This window comes from Lynx rufus, unplaced genomic scaffold (assembly GCF_022079265.1).
Source record: "Lynx rufus isolate CCGP_SWC_20201006 ecotype Redwood Valley unplaced genomic scaffold, mLynRuf1.p SCAF_1, whole genome shotgun sequence".
NCBI lineage: Eukaryota > Metazoa > Chordata > Mammalia > Carnivora > Felidae > Lynx > Lynx rufus.
In genome coordinates, this window is record NW_025814823.1 from 34,794,837 (window position 1) to 34,821,141 (window position 26,305).

The 26,305-nt window shown below is 32.8% G+C and overlaps 1 pseudogene; it reads left to right on the top strand.

Annotated features, from left to right (window-relative positions):
- The first annotated feature begins 21,771 nt into the window (after positions 1-21,771).
- LOC124508482 (peptidyl-prolyl cis-trans isomerase A-like) lies at positions 21,772-22,236 on the top strand (annotated as a pseudogene).
- The last annotated feature ends 4,069 nt before the right edge of the window (positions 22,237-26,305 follow it).

A 26,305-nucleotide genomic window follows, 5' to 3' on the forward strand; every position in this document is an offset into this window, starting at 1 on the left:
TCCTAGATCTGAAGAATACAATGATTGAAAGAAAATAATTCAATGGAGAACTTCAATAGCAAATCAGCCAAGGAGAAGTAAAACTCAGTGAAATAGAGATAGGACATTTGAAATCAACAAAACAGAGGAGCCAAAAAGGAAAAAGAAAAGTGTGAAGAAAATCTACAGAACTTATGGGATACCATCAGGAGAAAATATATTTTCAGTATAGGAATCCCAGAAGATCAACAGAAATGTAAAAATAAAGTTAATTTAAAAAAAAATTAAGGGAAATTATATTTCAGACAATAAAAGTTGAAAACTTCCCAATAAAATATGAAGTTGAAATAAAAGTTGAAAACTTCCCAATTCTTTGTGATAAACTGACATCCAGAATCATGAGCCCAAAAGATCCCAAACAGGTTGACCACACAAAGGTATATGCTGAGACACATTATAATTAAACTCAAAAGTCAAAGACAAAGAGAAAATTTTGGAAGCAGCAAAAAAAAAGTGATATGTTACAAACAAGTGAACTGTAGGTGAATTTCTCAAAATCAATTTTTCAGGTCAGGAGAGAATAGAATGATGTATTTTACACATTGAAGACAAAAATTGTCAATCAAGAATACTATACCTGGAAAGGTGGTCCTTTGGAGATGATGGAGAAATAAATATACTGCTGAACAAACAAAGCTGAAGAATATATCATCACTAGATAAGCACTGGACCTACCTTATAAGAAATGCTAAAGGGAGGGGCACCTGAGTGGCTCAGTTGCTTAAGTGTCTGACTTGATTTTGGCTAAGATCATGATCTCATGGTTTGTTAGATCCAGCCAGATCAGGCTCTGTGATGAAATCAAGGGAGCCTGCTTGGGATTCTCTCTCTCCCTCTCTCTGCCTCCACCCCTTCAAAATAAATAAACTTGAAAGAAAGAAAGAAAGAAAGAAAGAAAGAAAGAAAGAAAGAAAGAAAGAAAGAAAAAAAGAAAGAAAGAAAGAAAGAAAGAAAGAAAGAAAGAAAGAAAGAAAGAAAGAAAGGAAGAAAGAAAGGCTAAAGGGAATTCTTCAAGTGGAAATAAAAGAATGTTAATTAACATCATGAAAACAGATAAATGTAGGTGTAAAACTCACTGGTAATTGTAAATCTATAGTCAAAGTCAGGTTTTCTCATATTGTAAAAGAAATGGTGCATAATTCACTTTCAACTATAGTTTAAAAGTTAAAAAGCCAATTAAAAGTAACCATGATTATAATAATTTATTTTCGGATACACAATGTAAAAAAATATGTAAGTTGTAGTATTAATAACCTAAATGTGAGGGGGAGAGGGAAAAGTAAAAGTGTAATTTTACAAATGTTATTAAAGTTAAGATGTTGCTCACTTAAAGTATGGTATTAAAAATATATCTTATATAAGCCTCATGAAAACCACAGGAAAAAACCCTTAGTAGATATAGAAAAGATTATAATAAATAAGACAAAACATACCACTACAAAAAATCAAGTCACAAAAAAAGACAGACAAATAAGCAAGAAGCAATAGATCTGCAGTCAGAAAACAGTGAACAATGTCAGAAAACTTTGGCACTAATAATTCCTTACCTAACATTTTAACAATAACTACTTTAAGTATAAATGGATCAAATTCTCCAACTAAATGACATATAAAAAAACTGAATGTATAAAAATTGTGATCCAACAAGATCACAGTAAACAGCTAAAAAGTGAAAGGATAGAAAAAATATATATATTTCAAGCAAATGGTAACTAAAAGGAAGGAGTATATCAGAAACAAATATACTTTAAGCTAAAAATGGTCAAAAAGAGACAAGGTTATTATAAAATGATAAAGTAGTCAAACTTTCAAGAAGAAATAACAATTGTAAACATTTATGCACCCAATATCAGATCACCTAAATATGCAGAACAGACACCAACAAAACTAAATGGAGAAATAAGCAATAATACAATAATTGTTAGGGACTTTACTATCCCATTCTCAGCAATGGATAGAACACCTAGATCACAGAAAATCAATAAGGAAACCATGGATTTGAACAACACCAGAGACCAAGCAGACCTAAGAGATATATAGAGAAAATTCATCTAACTATAGCAGAATACACATTATTCTCAAGGGCAAATGGAACATTGCCTAAAATATGTCATATGTTAGATTACAAAACAAGGCTCAGTAAATTTAAGAAGACTGAAATCATGCCAAGTGTTTATTCTGACTACAATGGTAAAAAAACTAGAAATCAACAATAGGAGAAAAACTGGAAATTTTACAAATATACAGAAATGAAATAATGCACTCTTGAAAAACCAATGGATAAAAGAAAAACTTGAAAGATAAATAAGGTACCCTGAGGCAAAGAAAACGGAAGCACAAGTAATCAAAACATGGATGAGAAAAAGCAGTTCTAAGAGAAAATTGTATAACTATAGACATATGCATCAAGAAAATAAAAAGGTTTCAAAATTAAAAAAAAAAACTAACTTTACATCTCAAGGAAACAAATAAAGAATAAATTAAACCCAAAGTAAGAAGGAAAGAAATAATAAAGATTAGAGTGGAAATACATGAAATAGAGAGTAGGGAAACAATAAAAACAATTCTCAAGGAAAAATAACAAAATCTTTGCCAGACTAAGAAAAAAAGTGAGAGGACCAAAATTAATAAAATTATAAATGAAAGAAGAGATATTAAAACTGATAACACCCAAATACAAAGTATTATAAGAGATTACTATGAACAATTATATGGCAACAAACTGGATGCTCTAGAAGAACTGAATAAATTACTAGTAACATATAACCTACCAAGACTAAGTCAGGAGGAATAAAAAGTCTACATAGGCCAATAACAAGTACTGAGATTGAATCAGTAATCAAACCTTCCCAACAACAACAACAAAATCTAAGACCAGATGTCTTCACTGGTGAATATTACTAAATGTTTAAAGTACAATTACTGTTAATTCTTCTCAAACTCTTCAAAAAATATTAAAGAGGAGGTAACATAAACTCATTTTACAAGGCCAGCATCACCCTTATTTAAATGCAGATAAAGACACTACAGAAAATAAAATTACAAGTCAATATGTCTGATGAATATAGATGCAAAAATTCTCAACAAAAGAGTAACCAACTCAATTTACCTGCATGTTAAAATGATCATACACAATGAGCAAGTGGAATTTTTCCTTCGATGCAAGGATGGTTTAACATATTCAAATAAATCAATGGACTATATGGGATGAAAAAATTAAAAATCATATGAACGTCTCAAAAGATGAAGAAAAGACATTTGGCAAAATTCAACATTCATGATAACAATTCTCAACAAACTGGGTATACAAGGAATGTACCTCAACATAATAAAGGCCTTATATGAAAAGCCCACAGTTAACATCATACTCCATGGTCAAAAATATTGAGTTTTTCTCGTATTCTCAGAATTCAACACAGTGCTGGAAATCACAGCCAGATTAGTCAGGCAAGAATAAAAAAAGAAAAATTAGAAAGCATCAGAATTGGAAAGGAAGAAGTACAATGGTCTCTATTTGTGGATGATACAATTTTATATATAGGAAATCCTAAAGACTCCACCAAAAAAAAAAAATTAAAACTGAAGCAATAAATTCAGTAAATTTGTAGGATAAAATAATACAAAAGAATTAGTAGCGTTTCTATACACTAACAACAAATTAACTGAAAAAGAAATAATCCCAGTCATAATAGAATCAAACACAGTAAAACACATAGCAATAAATTTAACCAAGGAGGCAAAAGTACTCTACACTTTAAACTGTCACACATTAATACAAGAGACTGAAGATAAAAATAAATGGAAAGATATTCCTTGCTCATGTACTGGAAGAATTAATATGGTTAAAATGTCCATAGAACTCAAAGCTGTATATAGATTCTGTGCAATCCTTATCAAGTTTCTAATGAATTAAAGAAGCAGAAAAACTAATCCTAAAATTTCTATGAAACCACAAAACACCCTGAATAGACAAAATTTAATACTGAGAAAGAACAGCATAGCTGGAGGAACCCCACTTCCTGATTTCAAACTATATTACAAAGTGATAGTAATCAAAACAATATGGTACTGGTATTAAAACAGATATATAGACCAATAGAATTGAGAGCACAGAAATAAACTCATGCATAAACAGTCAAATGATATTTTAAAAGAGAGCAAAGTACATTCAATGGAGAAAAGATAATCTCTTTAATATATGGTGCTGTGAAAATTAGACATTCATATACAAAAGAATGAAATTAGACCTCTATTTTAGTCCATTCACAAAAGTTAACTTGAATTTAATTAAAATGTTAAATGTAAGAACTAAATCTATAAAACTTCTAAAATAAAATTTAGTGGAAAAGCTCCTTGACATGGATTTTGGCAATGAATTTTTTAAAATATGTGACAGCTAAAACACAAGCAACATAATAAAAAAAAAATAAGTGGGATTACATCAAACTAAAAAACCTCTGCACAGAAAAAAAACAGTGAACAAAATGAAAAGGCAACTTACAGAAGATATTTTCAAACTATATACTGATGAAGTGTTAATATACAAAATATATAAGTAACTCATACAACTCAATACTGAAATAAATAAATAAACCAACTAAAAAAATGGACAAAGGACCCAAAGGGACATTTTTGCAAGAGGATATTCAAATGGCCAACACGTATTAGTGTACATTAGTTATTGTTCAACATCACTAATCATTAGGGAAATGAAAATCAAAACCACAATGAAATATTATCTCACATCTGTTAGAACGAGCATCATCAAAAAGGCAAAAGATGACAAATGCTGGTAAGAGTGTGGAGAAAAGGGAACTCTTGTGCACTATTAGTGGGAATGTAAATTGGTACTGTCACTCTGGAAAACAGTATGGAAGTTCCTTAAAAAATTAAAAATAGAATTACCATATGATTCATAAATTTCACTTCTGGGAATATAGCCAAAGGAAATGAAGTCCAACTTGAAAAAATATCTACACCCCATGTTCATAGTAGAATTTTTTACAATTGCTAAGACATGCAAATAACCTAAGTGTCCAACACCTGATGAAGAACAGAGGAAATGTGGAGTGTATATATACAATAGTATAATATAAGCCATAAAAAAATAAGGAAATCCTGCCATTTGTGACAATATGGATAGACCTTCAGGGCATTATGCTAAGTGAAATAAGTCAGAGAGAGAAAGAAAAGTACTGTGTGATTTTGCTTATATATGGACTGACAAAACCAAACTCAGAAACAGATTAGTTCTATGGTTGCCAAAGGCAGAGATGTGAGTGGGGGATTTGGGTGAAGGTGATCAAAACACATAAACCTCCAGTTATATGAGAAATAGTTTCTGGGATGCAATGTACAACAAGATGACTATAGCCAGCAATACCGTTTGGTATATTTGAAAGAGAGTAGAACCTAAAATATTTCATCATAAGGAAAAAATCTTGTAACTATGTGAGGTGCTTTGTGTTAACTGAACTTCCTGTGATGATTATTTCCCAATATATACATATATCAAATCATTATGTTCCACATCTTAAACTTATGCAAGGTCAATATACATCTCAGTAAAACTGGGGGAAATTTTTCACAAATTATTACTCTCATGTAGGTCCTGGGCAATTACGTTTTTGATATTATTTTCTTTTAAATTCCTCTCAGGTGGGTCACCTGGGTGGCTCAGTGGGTTGAGTGTCCAACTCTTGACATACACTCAGGTCATGATCCCAGGGTCATGGGATCAAGTCCTGAGGTGGGCTCTGTGCTAGGCATGGAACCTGCTTAAGATTCTCCCTCTGCCCCTTTCCCCCACTCACATGTGCGCGCTCTCGCTCTCTCTCTCTCTCTCTCTCCCAATAAATAAATAAATAAATACATGAATAAATGAATAAATGAATAAATTCCTCTGTGGTAAGTTGTATTATTGTTCAAATAATATACTTCCTTCCCTTTGCAGAAATTATATTACCCATTCACATCAGACCTTGACAATTTCTTGCCAATAATTGTGAGCTAAAGTGATGGGACCACTTTCAACCAGTTTTAAGAATTATCACATGGTTTCATCATGCTCTTGTTTCCCTTTTCCTTGAGATTTATGATGATCCAGATAGGGGATGTGCCTTTAGCTTGGGTTCAAAAATAAAGATAATGTCGAACAGAAAGGCAGCTAGTCCAGGAGAGACATGATCATAAGTCATGAGATGTAGGATTTGGATGCTACTGTAGCATAACTTAGCTAAAAGTGACACAAATCTTTCACACTAAAGCAAAGAAACAAACAAGCCAGCAAAACAAGTAGGCAAATAGTTGAGAGCAGAAATATACATTATTAAAAAAAAGGCATTGCAAATGTTTGTAGAAAACTACATTTAAAAAAAACACATTTTAAAGCACAATGGATTTGTTAGGCAGTTAGGGATGAACAAGGAGGGATAAAGTAGATGCTGGCCACTCCTTCAGAGCCACCTCTAAGGGCTAACAGAACAGGAAAAGCCTCGCCACTGAACTGGCTCAATAGCCACAAGGGGACTTCTAAGAGCTCAGCATGCAAACAAAAGGGGCAACTTGCTCTTAAGTACCTTTAAGGTCACAACAAAAGCTCATGAGATACTCATAAATATACAATACAGAAATAAATACAATGAAAAAGAATGCGTCATGGGTAGGCGCACGTGCAAAAGCCAAAATGTTACATAACCACCAGTTGTCAGTCAAAATATCTAACAAAGCCAAATTTACACATGCAGAACGTAGGCTTAAAAGGATGCAGCTTGAGGTGCTCCATGCCATTGCCACTCCTGTTTTGGCAGTGGCCCGCTTTCACTGTTAAAAGTGTACTATACTTATAAACGCTATCTCCCCACTTTGGTCTCGGGTCTCCAATTCTTTGGTGCATCTGGGACAAGAACCCAGTGACCTGGTAACAGATTCAAATTATTCCATTGATTAATGCTATTTCCTGGATTACAAATCCCACTAAATGCCAGAGTTTAAACTGAAATATCTTATATATTAAAACATATTTTCTTTGAGAAAGGGTATACTTTTAAGGATGAGCGTTGTGGAGGTGAAAACTTCAAAGAACTTCAGAAAACAATTCATTACAACTAAAGTAAAAGGCAGAAAATAGTAACTCCATATTTGCCATTTAGGTCCCTAATTGGCTTATAAGAGTGTTCAGTATTCTACAAAGGTAAATTTAATTTTCAATCTTCCAGATTTTGTATTTCTTAGCTGCTTCAGGAAGAAAGACAGAGCCAGGAAAGGGCACTGCACCCATATTACAAACTCTTCTTTAACTCTCCTATATCCTTATAGCTCCATGGAACACTATTTCTTGAAGTCATTGTATTCCAAATTGAGTACCAACATTAACTTTTAATGGTAGAAATTTAAGAGAAATGGTATTATGTACTATTGTGCTATTCCATAGAATAAAGAAATTATTAAGTAAAGCTATAAAGGGAAACATGAAAGATATTTTTTGTAGAACTACGTAATGAAAATGACATAATGAAAAGAGTTCTTGCTGTGTGAAAACATATGTATAATGGTGATCATGGAAGGACCCACCACCAAGTTATCCATTCACTTTGACATTGGGAGGGTATAATTTGATAAAATCCAGTTAGAATACAGTATAAAACATATAAGTTGCTAGCTAAGGCATCACTGATTAATTGTGCAACTGACAAAAATAGTTTTAAATCATTTTAAAGACAGAAGCTCTTTGAAAAGAAATATACTAAAAATTGGATATTAATACAAGTGAGTGAAATTTGTTTAAAGTTCTTATATGCACATACCTTTCAAAGGAAATATATTAGTCAAAAAGGTGTAAAATATCCAAGCACATATTTATTATTCTACTCTGTGTCTGTGCATCTATAGACTGGTTGATAAGGTTGTTGACAATTTTGGACATAAGAAACACTTTAGGTTAAATGGATAAAATAAGCATCATCAACCATTTCCGAAGTATTGCCTTTTTCCCTTTGAGTCTGCAAGTAGAATGGTTGTGGTTAATGCACAGATGTACAATTAATATCAAAATTGTTCTATATATCAAGCTAAAAATTATCAAGCATGAATAATATTAAATTTGTGACCCACAATTTAAAATAATGAAACTGGTTACCCACAAAGTAGTCAATAAACTTCTCCAAAATTTAAGATGATTTTCCCCTACTAAAAGTAATTTTCATTATCCAATCCAATGCAATTCAATTTCTCCAAATTTGGACTACTAGAATGGTTAACTTTAATTTTATTATGTCTACCTCATGTCTTTTTAAGTTTTTTTTTTTATTTGAGAGACAGAGAAAATGTGCACGAGTGGGGGGAGCAGCAGATGGAGAGAGAGAAAGAATCTCAACCAGGCTCCTTGCTCAGCGCAGAGCCTGATTTGGGACCATGACCATGGGATCATGGCCTCACCTGAAATCAAGAGTCAGATGTTCAACTGGCTGAGCCACCCAGGGGCCTACTCCACCTCATGTATTTTTGAACACTTTAGATGGAGATAAACATTACCTCGTATAAAAGCAAACACTAGAAAAATAGTGTTTTATACAAAAAAACTATGTGTAAATTCCTGATGCTTTGGAATTTTTCTGAAGTGGTGCTGAAAGGAAGATATATGAAAATCAGAATTGACAGAACTGACAGAATTTAATTTGGAAGAATTTATTGAAGTAAGAAAATAACTAAGAGGCTAAAATCATAAAGCCTGAGGCAAATTTGAAAACATGGACAAAAAAAGGTGGAGTGGGACTCTTACATCCTCATAATAGAATGTAAACAATTGACAATGAGAAGAAAATGTTGCCGTGCTGTCCTCTATTTAATCCACTATAAAAAGGAACTATAGGTACATTACAAATTGATTTCATTTTTGATATATAATCTTCTATAACGCATTCACTGACAACTAGTATTTGCTGGATTCTCAGCTCTCCAGTCGTTTTCCATCATTGGTTAAGACAACCAAGTATCACTTATTAAAACAATGGTCAATCAATAAAATGTTTTCTACTGCTACATCTACAGTACCTTGTGCATATTAGGTATTCAAATATTTAGAGAAACAATGGTTATTTAATTATGTTAATATTTGGTTTGTCTGCCTAATCCATTTGCTCATAGATTAGCAGAAACTATAAATTTATCCACATATGATGTTGGTTCCATTTCCCAGAAATATAATTCCCATAAAAGGAGAAGTTTCCCTTTATATAAATGATTACATATAATAATATAACATAAGACAGGAAAAGTTATTAGAAAAAAATCATGCCATTTCAATCACAGGAAATAGTTTTTGCTATATACAACAAATTATGTAACATCTGAGTTTTTAAGAACCAACATATTTTAATTAAGGTTATATTTTTGGATGTCAGATAAAAAGTGATAGAACATATTACTCAGCTTCTCAAAATCCCATATTAATATTACAGATAAACTATGAAAGACATCAAAATGCATGTATAAAAAAAAATTAAGCCAGAAGTGGGAAAAGTCCAAGTAGGAACCAAAAATAGAAATAAATGACCAGGGGATGCTTCCTTTATTTAAACACCTCTTAGCACATTTTTTTTTAAGTATGAATATATTTAATCCATTTTGTCAAAGCAACTTTATTTAGCTGGCTGTTTACCTTTCTGCAAAGGCTCATTACCCATAAAAACAAAGAATGAAGTTGATTAATGTGCTCTAAGTGTGATGTTCAAATTGTAATTTTCATATACGTAAATGGATGCTTCTGCAGTATTTTGTTTGATAATTTACAGAGTTAGCACCGTCCAAACCACTAATCAGTTTCTTTTTATGATGACAGCTGCAGAAGATTCTTTTGGAATGCTAATTTTCATTAGTGCTTTCCCTTCCTGCAGACTAGATGCTTGGCTCAGGACTGATTTCATCATTGCAAACTGAAGTTTGAGAGCAAAGGCACTTGGGCTATTCATTACTTTTCTGAGAGTGCACAGAGATAGAAAGAATTGCAAATAAAAAATCTAATGTCTGGATTTCAAATATGTGGAATGAATTTAAATAATACATATGCTATTGAAGGTGAATAATTTTCACAAAAGAAACCTCTGTTTAGGTTGTTGCTGACTAAATTTGCTGAAGTTGGCATATAAGAAAAAAAAGGTGCTTAAATATAGCAAAATGATATTGTATATCAACTTAAGAAAAATAAAAATACTAATTTTACTTGTTTATTCATTAAATGGTGACATTTTAATTTATTAACATTACAGGTAGTTTTCTACAAAGTCCTTTTTCATGTATTTTTGTGGATTACTGTGAATCATTTTTGGTTTTTCAATTAAATCATTTGATTAAAAACTGTAGTAAAAGTTGCTCACACTCCAGAAGTGCTTCTCATGTGCCAGTGACATCATCTCTAGGAGGGCAACACAAGTACCCCACTTAGAGATGAGGAGAGGAGGCAGTGTAGGAAGAATCTGAACTCACCTCCCTCCATGGACACAATCAATCTACAGCCAGAGATGAAAAAATTTCCTCTGAAAACTACCTAAACAAGTTCTTCTCCATCAAAGCATCAAAGGGCCACATTGAGATAAGTATGAGATGCAGAGAAGCAGTCTTGCCAAAAATCCCATCCACAGTTCAGGGACTGGGAATGATCTCACAAACATGGAACTTGTCCCTGAGGAAGCAGAGGTTTGTACCCTGGATCAGCCACCCCAACCGTTGAGATCTTCTCTGGATAAAGGAGCCCCCAAAACATCTGGTTTTAAAAATCAACCAGGCTTACCTCCAGGATAGCCAAAAGTCTGTAGGGAACTGAGGGCCTAATGTACAATCAGCTTGAAACTAGGCTCTAAGTAGACTACTGACAGGCAGATATATATATATATATATATATATATATATATATATATACACACACATATATATACAATATGTATTATATATATTGTATATATATATGTGTGTGTATATGTATATATGTGTATATATATTGTATACATATGTACATATGTATATATATAATTTGTTAAATATTATAATATGTATATATATGCATATATATGTATATATGTATGTATAATATGTATATAGTATACATATGTATATATATAACTTGTTATATATTATAATATAGTATTATATATACTATAATTATATAAATACATATACCATATACTATAATATATATTTATATATAAATATATAGTATATATAATATATATAGTATTTTATATAATATATATAGTATTACATATACAATACAATAATATATTATAAAGTTTATTATATATATATGTGTGTGTGTGTATATATATATATATATATATATATATATATATATATTTAAATCTGAGCCTGGAAACAATGGCAACAAAAGTAAAAATAAACAAATGGGACAACATAAAACTAAAAGGCTTCTCTACAGTGAAGGAAACCATCAACAAAATAAAAGGCAACCTACTGAATGGGATAAAACAGTTCAAACCAAATATCTAATATGGGGTTGATATTCAAAATATATTTTAAAAACACTCAATCAACAATATCAAAAAATAAGCAATCAGATTTAAAAATGGGCAGTGGATCTGAATAGACATTTTTCCAAAGAATCCATACAGGCCAACAGCCATATGAAAAGATGTTCAATATCACTAATCATCAAGAATATGCAAATCAAAACCACAATGAGCTATCACCTTGCACCTATCAGAATGGCTATTATCAAAAAGACAAAACATCACAAATGCTGGCAAAAATGTGGAAAAATGAGAAACTCTTGCACTGTTCTTAGGCATGTAAATTTGTGCAGCCACTGAGGAAAACAGTATGGAGGTTCTCCAAAAATTAAAAATGGGAATACCATACAATCCAGTAATTCCACCTCTAGGTTTTAGCCTGAAGAAAATGAAAACACTTACCTGACTACATATACATAATAATGATTATTGCGACATTATTTACAAAGCCAAGATATGGAAAAAACCTAAGTATCCACTGATAGATGATTGGCTAAAGAACATGTGGTATATACTTACAATGGAATATTACTCAGCCATAAAAGGAATGAAATCTTGCCATTTGAGGCAACACAGATGGACCTTGAGAGTATTCTGCTAAGTGAAGTAAGTGAGACAGAAAAAGACAAGTGCTGTATGATTTCACTTGTAACTGGAATCTAAGAAAACAAGTGAACAAACAAAAAAAACTCCATAGATAAAGAGAAGATTGGTGGTTGCCAGAGGGGAGGGTTTGAGGAGTAGGTGAAATGGCTGAAGGAGATCACAAGGTACACACTTCAACTTATAAAATAAAAAGCTACACACTTCAACCTATAAAATACATAATTCATAGGGATGCAGGGTACAGAACGGGGACTAGAGTCAATAGTACCATATCACTAATTCAGAAGTTGCTAAGAAAGTAGATCTTAAAGTTTCTCATGAGAAGAAAAAAATGTTATAAATTTGTATGGTGAATATACCTAATGTGGTGATCATTTTCCAATGTATATAAATGTTGAATCACTACACTGCACACTTGAAACTAAAGTAATGCTGTATATCAATTATACTTCAATAAAAAATGAAAACAAGGTTGGGAACACTAAAGTATAGAATTTTGAAGGAACATGCCTAGCATTACTTGACAAAGCCAGATTTAAAGCCAAATAATCTGGATCCAGAGTCTGGAATCATCATCAGGTATTAATATTAAATTCACAGAAAGAAAGCATATTCATTCTAAACAGAGACAATAGGTAGCTTAATGCCTTGTCCTACCATGTATGAAGAATAAAGCTTAAATCTAGATTCTTAATATCCTGCTAACCCATGTTTTATAGAATTGCTTCCATTTCTAACAGTAACTCCCACTTTGCCTGAATAGCAATATTAGTTTCTGTTAATTTGGAATTTTCATGCTTGGATGAGAGTATTAATATTTTATGCCAAAAAATATTTTATGCCAGTGTAAATGCTAAGTCTCCAATCAAAAGTTCTAAATATATTAATCCTCTGCCTCTGTGCATAGGTATGAGAAGATAAGATGAATTATGCTGTCTGAAATTTTTTTGTCCAAATGAGATATATTTTTATTTTAAAAAAACTATTGGTATAAAGAAGACTTTTGATGTTTTCTTTCCTCTTTGAAGGTTGAGTAAAATATGTTTTCATAGCATTAAAATAATAGTTAAACTTAGATTTTCAATTTTGATCTTTCCAAAGATAAAATATTAATATATATAAAAGATAAATAGAATTTTCAATATTGTTAAGTATAGATTTCATTTCCGATTTTTGCCCTAGGTCTAATACTACAATTTTTAACATCTCCAGAAAATGTTAACCTATAATCATGAGTCGTTTTCAGAAAAAAACAAAACAAAACAAAACAAAAAAACACCATAAATCAAAACTGTTGCTTGGCAAGTCATTATTTGCTTTTTTATCATCCTTTTATTTTCAGCTTCTCTTTTAACAATTAGTAAATTCTAACACTTCTAACACTTCTAACAATTAGTAAATACTTCCACATCTTCGCCATCCATTCTCTAACTGTCTGCATTATGATTACCTCTTTTGTCAGTCTACTAAAATGGCTCTGAGGAATACTGTTGTTCACCACCCTTGATGGTTATGCCACTATATTATCATCTTCTATGAGTGAGTATTCATAAGTCCCCTCTTGGCTGAAACACAAATTCTTTTAAAAACCTATACTTGTGGGGTGCCTGGGTGGCTCAGTCTGTTGAGAATCCAAATCTTGGTTTCGGTTCAGGTCATGATCTTATGATTTGTGAGTTCAACCTCCGCATGGGGCTCTGAGCTGAAAGTGCAGAGCCTGCTTGGGATTTTCTCTCTCTCTGCCCCTCCTCTGATTGCTCTCTCTCTCTCTCTCTCTCTCTCTCTCTCTCTCTCTCAAAATAAATAAATGAACTTAAAAAAAAACTATACTTTTACTAATAATGCAATATGGAAAAAATTGTACTTCCTGTCTTATGATGATAGATATGAGGATATCTTTAAATATGCATCCCAGGAAAAGAGTGTATTATGAAAGACACTACCCATAAAAATGAGAAAGATATATAGAAATGTAGTGTTTCTAGTACTGAAGAAGCTATAATTTAAAAAAAAAAAGATGTTCGAAAATTTGCATCTTCTTTGTTTTGTGTGTGTGTGTGTGTGTGTGTGTGTGTGTGTGTGTGTGTATTACTGATTTTTCAAAAGTCTTTAAGTAAACTTCATGAAATTGGGTACTATTGTTCTTATTATTGTTTCTATTCATGTGGAAAATACATCCCACCACACAAGTAAAATATGGTAACTTAATTTATGAAAATGTGAGAAGATAAAGTTTAATGGAATTAGTATTGTGATAGCATTCCACACCCATTGAAAGTATAAATGTTTTCTTATAAACCTATTAGAATATTTTAACTATGATTTTTAACATATGTTATCCTTAAGAATTGTTTTCTGATAGGTTTCAGAATGTGTTGTGGTGATTTGTGCAGACATTTTTGTGGTCACAATGATTGGGGGAGACATTGGCACTTAGGAGAGAATGGTCTGGGTGAGGCAGTCCTACACAATAAAGAATTTTCCTACATCCCCCAAAATATTCTAATGTCACACAATATTTATTTAGGTTAAAACCCGATTTACAATTATCTGAAGATGGATTCTCACCATTTTACATATAAACAAAAAATATTTGTCTTCTAAATTGGATATGCACTGAATTTTCCAGGAATACAAGAACTTAAATTCAGAAAGGATTACATATATTTGGTTTTAAATTTTTCCAAGAGTTGTTCATGATTTCAAAAAATCATATCCCCAGTGGCAATGCTACTTGTGGTATTTAGGTCATTATTAATTTACTTGTATCAATCTGTATTTGTAGCTGTCAGAAAGATAATGCATAAACTGGCTCTTTAATTATATCTTAAGCGTTAAGCGTTGGATTACCGCTCAAGTCATGATCTTGTGGTTCATGAGTTTGAGCCCTGTGCTGGGCTCTGTGCAGCTCAGAGCCTGGAGTTTGCTTCAGATTCTTTGTCTCCCTCTCTGTCTGTCCCTCTCCTGTTCTCACTCTGTCTCTCTCTCCCAAAAATAAATAAATGTTAAAATTTTTTTTAATGTTATAGTGATAAAATATCATACTTGTGTGTTTGCATATTGAAATATGTACCATTTCAATATATTTTTTTAATGTTTATTTTATTTTTGAGAGAGAGTGAGAACGGGCAGGAGAGGAGCAGAGAGAGAGAGGGAAAGAGAGAATCCCAAGCAGGCTCTGCATTATGAATGCAGATCCAGATGTGGGTCTCAAACTCATGAACCGTGAGGCATGACCTGAGCTGAAATCAAGATCGGATGCTTAAGTGACTGCTGAGCTACCCAGGTGCCCCCAAATATGTACTATTTTAATGTACATTTATTTCCTTTCATTTTTCCTTCACACATTTAGGGTATTGCACTGATTTTATTAAATTACATGTATAGGTAGATTTTATTATCCATTATTTTTATTGTAGGGATTTTTTTTAGCTCACTTTACATTTGTTATTAAAAAGATTGTTGGATCTCAGGGTGCCTGGGTGGCTCAGTCTGTTGAGCATCCAACTTCAGCTTAGGTCACGATCTCACAGTTTGTGGGTCCAGCCCACCTCAGGCTCTGTGCTTGCAATTTCTGTCTCTCTCTCTCTCTCTCTCTCTCCCAAAAATAAACATCAAAAAAAAAATTAAAACAAAAAAAAGATTGTTAGATTTGATAAGGTTGACAATCAAAGACATAGAGGAACATTGTGAAATAGGAAATATCAACGTATTTCTTATTCACAATTTTTTAAATGGCAAGCTTACAAAGTAAGGTAATTTGAGACATGTTTGATATTGTGTTTCATTGTCATAAGAAAAAGAACAGTATGGCAGAGTGTCTTATTTTTTTTTTGCCTTAATTCTATATTTAGCTGTAATATACTGTCATGATCTTGTTATAGAGATAGGACTTTAAAAAGACCATGGAGTGGCATAGGTTAGAAAGAATCAAAGGATTACACACAGAATCGGAACAGAGGCTATTCCTACTGATCACAGGATTCAGAAAAAACAAAACAAAACAAACAAAAACAAGGCCCAGATGCAAAACTGATATAAAGGAGTTATTAAAAGCTTTAAAGAAAATAAAGAAATCAGTAAAGACAAAGGAATTTCTCAAAGAAGGAGAAAATAATGGAGTACATTGGGATTATATTTATAAAAATAGAAAAAAATAATGAAGGGAAAACACAATTTATGATATATTCCTCAGAATTCATACATTTATATAAAGCACTATTTATTTTCTCTGTAGAAGATACTTGGGGCCTCTCTAAATTAGCTGCAGTAACACATGGGACAAGATACATACATCCTCTAATGATATTAAAACCAGAGTGCAGCAATTCTGCAAGAAATCTAGTCATCTCATTTATTACGATGATTTATTATTCACTGAGCACCAACCCAACGCTTCTTATAACAGAGAAGGAAACTTTTTTTTCTATTTCAGATATTTTAAAATATAAATAAAAATAAGTGGAAGAAAAGAACTGTCTTGAGTCTGCTACTATGCCACTAACCTCTTTTATCTAGAAATTTATAACAGAAAAATGTACACTTAAGCCTCTAAAGAATAAATGATTAAAACCAAGAAGCATGTAAAATAACATAACAAAGGAAATAAAAAGAATTTAGAGGGAAAAAAACACGTATATTCCAAGTTTCCAATCCAATTTGAACAGTTGTTCTCTAGAGTACATGACCACAAATATCAAATGTTGAGCTTTTTTTCTCCATTTTTTTACATATATCACCTTCTGCTCTATGTGAACACACATTCGTATCTTATCCTTAAATTCTTCAAGATTCAAATTAATCTTTTCTCTTACTAAGCATCTTTTATTTTTATATAATCTTTGCATATTTAGCCATTAGTTATCCATGTTATACTACATACACATGCAAACACAAGTGCTCAAAAACTAGGTAAAAATTCATTGAATTTAAGATCAATAACATCTGAAAATTATTAGGCACTTATCTTCATGGAAAGATACAATATAACACGATTATTCAATTAGTACATGGACAATTTCTAATTATTAAAAAAAAATAGTACCTCTGCTTTATAATAGCAGACTAACAGTTTAATGAGAGCTTGCTAAATGACAGGTATAGTGAAAAATGCTTTCCAGACATTTTTTTTTCATTGAATCCTTGCAGCAATGCTGAGTGATATTTATTTTCACCACTTAATGGAAAAGAAAACTGAGATGCAAAGATTTAAGTTTTTCATAGTTACAGGAAGAAAAGGTATTAAGTAGGATTCAAAATCATAGCTTAAGCCATGTTCTTAATTTTTATTCCCTACTTCCTTCTAAGAAATTGTTCTTAAAATTTACTTTTCAGTGAATTTTTTTAAAATACAGAAAAGCACAAAATATTATTGTAACAAAAACCCACATTATCACATTCAAGAATTAACCACTATTAACTATTTACATTGGCTTTCAGTTTTATTCTAAGGAAATTATATATTAGCAAATAAGTTAATGATCTCCTTAATTATTATCATGTCTTCATCTCTTCTCAGAGGTAATCACTTTTATATTACTTCACAGCAATTTAATTATACATATCTCTATATACATACATATATATATTTATTTAGTTCTTTCTCTGTGTGACACTGAGTCCAGTGTTCATTCTTCTTATGGCTAGTCTTTATTTTCTTATCATTTGGAGAGAATATCTTTTACAGAAACTAATGATTTCTCCGTAGGAATGCAATCAAAAGCAAGAACTTGTCATACCAGGTAATATACTTGCATCATCTTTCAGAATAATGGTGGTTTCAGAAGAGACATTGGGAAGAGACAAATTAACCACCTGGACAATGTAAATTAGGTGTACTTCAGGGATACTCTCCATTCAAAATTGTCAATATATTGTTAATCTCTTCTTAGAAATGTATGAATATATAGACATCAAAGTCCTACTAACTTCCATTTTATAATCCACCATAGTAAACAAAGGCAAATGCTCAAATCGAACTTACATAATATTGTTTATCCCGATAATTTCCTCAAAGATGGCAAAGATGAAACTATATAAGTAAAATCTGGTAAGGTCTAATATATTGCTTCTCCATTATCTAAGAGAGGCTTAACCAGAACATTCACCTTTAGAAAGGAGAATGAAAGACCATAGGGACTGTATCATTTGACAGCAAGTGGCATGGCAATTAAAAGTGAATTGTTTCTGTTCAATATTTTTTTCCATTTAATAACAGCATTCTTTCTCCATTTTTCAGTGTTTAGCTGTGTTTAGCTAAATGGGAACTACATGAGCCAACTTTCCATAGACGAGACTCTTTGTCTTCTTGTTTCTAGATGGCTAAAGAAATGTCTTCTCACAACAATCTGTAAATGATGGTACTACCATTCCTCCTTACAGAACTTCTTAAATGATGGTTCCATTACACCTTGGCAATATTGATGTTTTAAAGGAGGGCTGAGTGATGCTCAGGACTAAGATATTTGATCTTCTATAAGGATTGGGCTATCTCCTGGGAGATTTTAACATAGTTATTCCTACAAATGGGAAAGCCTGTGTACTCAGAGAAATGCAAAATATAGGTCTTGGAAAAGGCTTTGGGGACATGGTACTTATTGATATATAAAAAGACATAAAACACAAAGCATAAGGCTATAATTTCAATTTGAAGAGGCCCCAAAAGTAATTCTACATGCACAAAGTAATTACAACACATGTGCAATGATATAATCCTATAGACCATACTGTGGTAGAAACACATTTTTAAATCTATGTATTGAAATTGTATAACAACTTTAGGCTTAATTTTTCTTGTAATACAAATGGAGCTAATACAACTTGTCATCTACCTCATAAGGAATATTATGAGGATTCATGAGATCATTAAATGAAGAGTCTCCAAGTGCTTAATTTACTCCCTGGCAAGAACTCAGAATTCCATTCAACCTTACAGACTAATAGGGCATATTTGGTCCAGAAAGAGTTAATACAACTCCTTCTATCCATTTAGAAAATCCTATAATTCTGTATAGTATGTAAACAGGACCATTTACAATGCATTATGAGATCCTTAGGGTAGGAGGCAAAATTGCTTTTTAAGTAAATTAAAATATAACAGGTATTTTTTTTTCTAGAAATCTTTTTAAACAGCTGTTGCAAAAATCATCAGAATGGCCTCATATTACTTTGTCCCTTCATATAGATGAGAAAGTGTATTTTTAAAGATTCACAGGTGTACAAATTAATATACAAATTAATATATAAATATGTAGACCATAAGTATTATCATTAAAAGAGCCCAGTCATACTTGAACAGTTTTTGTGTCTTTCTTGTTATTGAAATAATTCACTTACTCTTTTTAAGTAAATAAGATTTTTTAACAAATAACAATTTTAAAGGTATTTTTTTAAATGAAGCATCTGAAGCCTAGTGTTAAATTTCATGCTAAGGGATGACAGAGGCCTTTTTTATAATATTTTTAAAATAAATTGTCACTCTTTTATACATTAAACCTCTTGACAATATAAAAGTTCACAGAGATATTCTAAGGTGTTCAGAAGTGACAATTATGAATGTTTAATAAAGCCTGTTTTATTGAGCAAATATTTACCACCAAGCTAAGAATGGTCACATAAGAACAAATGGCTCCATGACAATCAGGCAAGGTAGGCATGGTTGTCAGGCACTGTTCTCACAAGAACAGTGAGACACCACAGATAATTTGGGAGACAAGATCAGTGAGACACCACAGATACTTGTGATGGGAAAACAAAGCTCTAAGACCCCAACACACATGTCCTTACCACAGTGCCATTCTGCTTCTCTCAGAAAGGCCTAAATAAATAAATCAAATATTTAAAACTGTATCAAAAGGGAGATACTTTATTTATAAGCCTGAGAAAGATTGGCAGCTAATTTTCTCAGGAAAAAGAAAAACTCTTTGTATTGTTTTTTTCTTTTTTTTTAATATACATATTTTAAAATTTATTCATTTTTGAGAGACATGGGGAGGGGCAGAGAGAGAGAGGAAGACACAGAATCCAAAGCAGGCTCCAGGCTCCGAGCTGTCAGCACAGAGCCTGACACGGGGCTCAAACCCATGAACTGTGAGATCGTGACCTGAGTCAAAGTTGGACACTTAACCAACTGGGCCACCCAGGCACTCCAGGTTAAACTCCTTTAAAAACACACCAGTTTTTCTGATCACTATCCCCAAATTTAAACACATACTTACAGTTTTTATCTCTTGCTGCATATATTCAAAGAAATCAAATGGATTTCTAATTTCATATAAGTCTAACTTATGAGATAGTATGCATTAATAGAAAAGACACTAAACTTCTTACAACCTCTATAACTAGTAAAATTTTGCCATTCTTCTAAGGCCTTATAAAAGTCATGACTGCTTTTCTCTGGGAAAAATTGTACTCTAAACAAGGGAAATAGACTAAATAATGGTCAGCCAACAAACAAACAAAAATCACAATTAAGTTTGATATATATATATACATGTGTATATATATATATATATATACATGTGTATATATATATATATACATACAATATATGCAAATATATTCAAATATTATTTAATTTATAAGCTTCTGTGGACTTCATTTTAAATTTTCAAAAAATCATTTGATTTATACTGCATACTTTAGTTACCATCTTCAATATTTTGCCTTCCTTATTCAATATTTTACATAGCTGATCAGCAAATAAATGTTATCTTATTGATGAAACAAAATATATATTTCTGGTATTTTTATTTCTACAATTATTTATTTATTTGTTTGTTTGTTTGTTTTTTAATGTTTCTTTCTTTTTAAGACACAGAGACACAGCATGAGCAGGGGAGGGGCAGAAAGAGAGGAGACACAGAATTCAAAGCAGGCTCCAGGCTCTGAGCTGTTAGTACAGAGCCCAACGCAGGGCTCAAACTCATGAACAGTGAGATCATGACCTGAGCCTAAGTCAGACTCTTACCTGACTGAGCCACCCAGGTGTCCCACTTCTACAAGAGTATAATGGTAATGTGAATAGAAGTGTGCTAATAATACTCAACTCCTATAGCCATGTTAAATAGAAAATCAGAGTCCTTTTTCTTCAGTTATAGCTTTATGTAGCTGCTACCAATGATTCATAGTTGCACATAATGAAGAACCATGACATAAACAAAATTAAAGAGAGAAAAAGGAAAGTTGTATTCATATTCAAAAAGAAACTCCTAAGAATTATATAACAAATATATCCTTACCATTTTTTCAAGCCCCAGTTAAAATCCAGACCTGTATGATAGGCAATCATAACATCTCCTCCATGATTAGAGTTCAGTTTATATTCATATAGTATGTAATTATTTGATTAATGCCTGTCTTCCTTATTACACTAGGGGTAAGGTCTGTTTGTCTTTTTGTTGTACTTTCAGTATTTACCAGATCAGCAAATGCACTGTAGATACTTAATATTTATTAAATTAGTGAAATGGATACACAGAGAAACCTAACAATCTTATACACGTTAATAGAGTCTATTCTATGGAAAACACTATGGAAATTCCTCAAAACACTAAAAGTAAAATTGCCTGGCCTTGCAGATGCTGCCACCCTGGAACCACCAACCTGCCCAAGCATGGTCAACCCCACCGTGTTCTTCTTTGATATCACTTTGGACAGCTAGCCCTTGGGCCATGTCTCCTTTGAGCTGTTTTCAGACAAATTTCCAAAAACAGCAGAGGACTTAGATGCTCGGAGCACTGGGGAGAATGCTTTTGATCACAAAGGTTCCTGCTTTCATAGGATTATTCCAAGATTTATGTGCCATGGTGGTGCAATAATGGCCCTGGTGGCAAGTCCATCTCCCTATAGGGAGAAATTTGATGACGAGAATTTCATCCTGAAGCTCACATGCCCTAGCATTCTTTCCATGGCAAATGCTGGACCCAACATGAACGGTTCTCAGTCTTTCATCTGCACTGCCAAGACCGAATGGTTAGATGACAAGCACGTGGCGTTTAGCAAGGTGAAGGAAGGCATGGACTTCAGAAGCCATGGAGCATGGGATCCAGGAATGGCAAGCAAGACCAGCTAGAAGATCGCCATTGCTGACTGTGGACAAATCTAATAAATTTGATTTGTTTTATCTTAACTACCAGACCATTCCTTCACAGTTTGGTAGAGCACCCCTTCACCCCCATCTGCTCAAAATCTCCTGCAGCCTTTGAGCTTCCGCTGCAGCTCCATGGGTCCCAAGTTTTCCTTACTCCCCTCCAAGTCCAGCTGGATGGCAGAGTCAAATTTATGATCATGAAATAAAAGTTAAACAACAAAAATAAATAAAATAAAAATAAATGAATAAATAAAATTACCATAGGATCCAGTAATTCCACTATAGGGTATTTACTCAAAGAATATGAAAACATTAATTTGGAAAGGTATTTGCACCCTTGTGTTTATTGTAGCATTATTTATAATAGCCAAGATATGGAAGAAACCCAGGTGTCTACCCACAGATGAAGGTATAAAGCAGATGTGATATATATGTGTGTGTATGTGTGTATGTATATATATATATATATACATATATATATATATAAAATATTATTCAGCCATAAAAAGACGAAATCTTGCCATTTACAACAACTTGGATGGATCTAGAGAGTGTAATGCCAAGTGAAATAAGTCAGTCAGAGAAAGACAAACACCCTGTGATTTCAGTCATATGTATAATTTAAGAAACAAAATCAATGAAAGAAAAAAAAGACAAAAAAGATGCTTATATACAGAGAACAAACTAGTGGTTGCCAGAGGGAAGGTAGGTGGGGGATGGGTGAAATAAAGAAGATTAAGAGTACACTTTTCTTGGGGTGCCTGGGTGGCTCAGTCGGTTAAGCATCCGACTTCAGCTCAGGTAATGATCTCACAGTTTGTGAGTTTGAGTCCTGCATTGGGCTCTGTGTCTGGGGCCTGCTTCAGATTCCGTGTCTCCCTCTCTCTCTGCCACTCCCTCCTCATGCTCTGCCTTTCTATCTCTCTCTCTCAAAAACAAAAATGTAACTTAAATTTTTTTTTAACTTTTAAAAAAGAGTATACTTTTCTTGATGAGCACTGAAAACTACATAGAATACCTGAAATATTGTATACATGAAACTAATATAACACAGTATGTCAATTATACTTAAGCTAAAAAAAAAAAGACTAAAAAGTCTATTGTATCTAAACAATGCATAAAAGGGGAAACAATAGGTAGATATAAACAGCTCCATCTTTTCTTTGATTTTGATACTCAGTTCACTCAGCTCTTGTTTCTGGCCATGATTTTGAGTTGTTTTTTCCAACTACCCTTCTGAGTAAATAAAATTCATGTTCTAACATAAAGAAGTACTTTAGTATGCCCATGTATTTTTGTAGTCTAAGAAATGAATTTAGAAAGAATGCTCAAGGTATATTTCAGTATATAGCATTATTACCCCAAAGATATTACCAACATCAATTCTATATCTAGTAAGACATTACCTAGTTAAACAGATTTCTATACCTTGAAAACAAAAATGATAAAATTATCATATTGACATAAGAAAATCTTCATAACATCTATGGAATTGTGTTTGTAGATTGTATATTGGTTAAGAACTGTTTTCCTTCCACCACTCATCTCTACTTCCTCCGTGCTATTTTCATTTCTAGGAATGGCAACCATGGTCAGTGGCAGCTCCTGGACTACACAGACCTTGATGGGCAAGTCCTGAAATGAAGAGTTCATTTGCTTCAGACAGTTGCAGTTAATGTCTGGCAGATGACCCCTTGTGGCTGCATCTCTGACCTGCTTTATTGTGGTCAAGGGGATCAGATTCCTAGTTCTGTGGGAGGAAATGAAAGCCTATTGGAGTGGGGAACACATAGCTGCTCTCAAAAGACAAACAAAGTTGCCCAAGAGACTTAAAAAACAGAGAGAAATTGTGTCTACCAAGGACTTTTTCTTAAGACATTACACAATTAATAAAGTGTTTGCCCTTTCCTGTACACTTCCACCATTATGAGAATATGCAAGGGCAGAATCTCTTTCTTACATGATTTATTTTTTATATTTAAAAAAATAATTATATTGTAACTGGTTTTAAGATATTCTGGGAAATATGGGAAGCATGGGTGGCTCAGTTGGTTAAGCCTCCAACTCTTGATATCGGCTCAGGTCATGATTTCATGGTTTGTGAGATCAAGCCCCATGTTAGGCTCTGCACTGCTTGGGATTCTCTGTCTCCCTCTCTCTCTGCCTCTCCCCTGCTCATACCTATGCATGCTGTCTCTTCCTTTCTCTCTCTCAAAGAAAGAAAGAAAGAAAGAAAGAAAGAGAAAAGAAAAGAAAAGAAAAAAGAAAAGAAAAGAGAAAAGAAAAGAAAAACATAAAAAAGAAGATATTCTGGGAAGGAGCTAGGAAGAACCAACTATATGAAAATGCCATGCCATCCCTGGATTCACGTTGAGTTTTCCTTTTTTTTTTTTTTCTTTTTTTTCATGTTTATTTTTGAGAGACAGACAAAGTATGAGCAGCGGAGGAGCAGAGACAGAGGAGGACACAGAATCCGAAGCAAGCTGCAGGCTCTGAGCTGTCAGCACAGAGCCTGACACAGGGCTCCATCTCACAAACCATGAGATCATAACCTGAGCCAAAGTCGGATGCTCAACTGACTGAGCCATCCAGACACCCCACTGAGTTAATTTTCAAAGACAAGAGACTATATCCTTGACGTGAAACACGTGTCTTAAAAACAAGTGGCAGTTCTGCAAGATAATTTCCATTCAGTCAATTGGAGTCTTTTTTGATATGGTCATTGGTGAAGAAAAGCAGGAGTCAGGAAACTTCAAATCATTTCTTCACTCAGAGTATGTGTAGCTGATATTGGCTACTGTTGCTGTCACAAAATGAGATGCACATTGGAAGTCAAAGTCAATTGAATAAATTATGGAGGCTTTAAAATGAGCTCTACAAAGCAATATTGATAGACAAATAGTAATTCTATGGGGTTCTTCTTAACAAGCAGGAGTCTTTCTCCTTAAATTTCAGCCTCCTGACTCCTAAAAGTAGTTAAGGTTGCCTCAAAATAGCAAATTAAGCATATCTATCTATCTTTATCTCTAGCTATGTATATATCTCAATCCATATATATATATATATATATATATATATCCCAGCTTCATAGAAGAGTTAGTTTAAAAGGAGTTAATAAACCTCTAGTGTTATTTTCTCAGTCTCAGGATACACTGTGTTCTCCTTGCTTTACAGGCAATATATTCTGTCTATTCATTATCTCCAGTGAAAATGATAAAAAATTAATTGAAATTTTATACCATAAAAATATATATTTCACTGTATTTCTTTCACATTGCATCATGAAATATGTTAGTATTAAAAATGTTCCTAGTAAGCCAGAGAACACTTATATAAAATTTGTCACATACAATATTTAACAGATGTCTGATTTCAGTGCTCTATAACTAGAGAAAGGCAGCAATAGTCTAGTGTAGAGTGCATTACACCAGAAGCCAGAAAACCTAGAATCTTAAATCCTTGGCTCTGCTGTGATTAAATAACACCAAACAATTTTTGAATCATTTTCATTTTATTCACTTTCAAAAGAAAGGTGAAAAATTCTCCTCCTGTAAAGTGTTTATGAGGGAACAGTGAAAATGGCTTAACATCTCAGGTTTAAAACTCAAGATCTGAAGAATCAGGATTGTGGTCAGAAATTTGAATTCTCACCTATACAAATATTAGGAATTAAGGGGTATAAGGTATTTGTGGAAGACTGTCAGGACCAAATCTATAGGAATTGATGAAATAGCATGAGAAACTGTGGTCTAGCAAATTCTCCCTGAGTGAGGAAATCACTTGTCTGCATAGAACTGGCAGATATGGAAGTAATCATGTGATGGTATAACAATGCACCCAGGTAGTTGGGCTCTTGATTTAGAATATTATCTCCTGGAATTATATTGCTAAAACAGGAACTTTCAGATCACAATCAGTTCAGCAATGATTCATGTGTCCCTTGCAATCCCAAGCTTTGCATTCTCCTCTGAAAATTCAAATTATTTGTCACATGGTACTGCTTTAAGAGAACAGTAATGGGGAGATGAAAAGGTAAAGCATTTTCAATAGG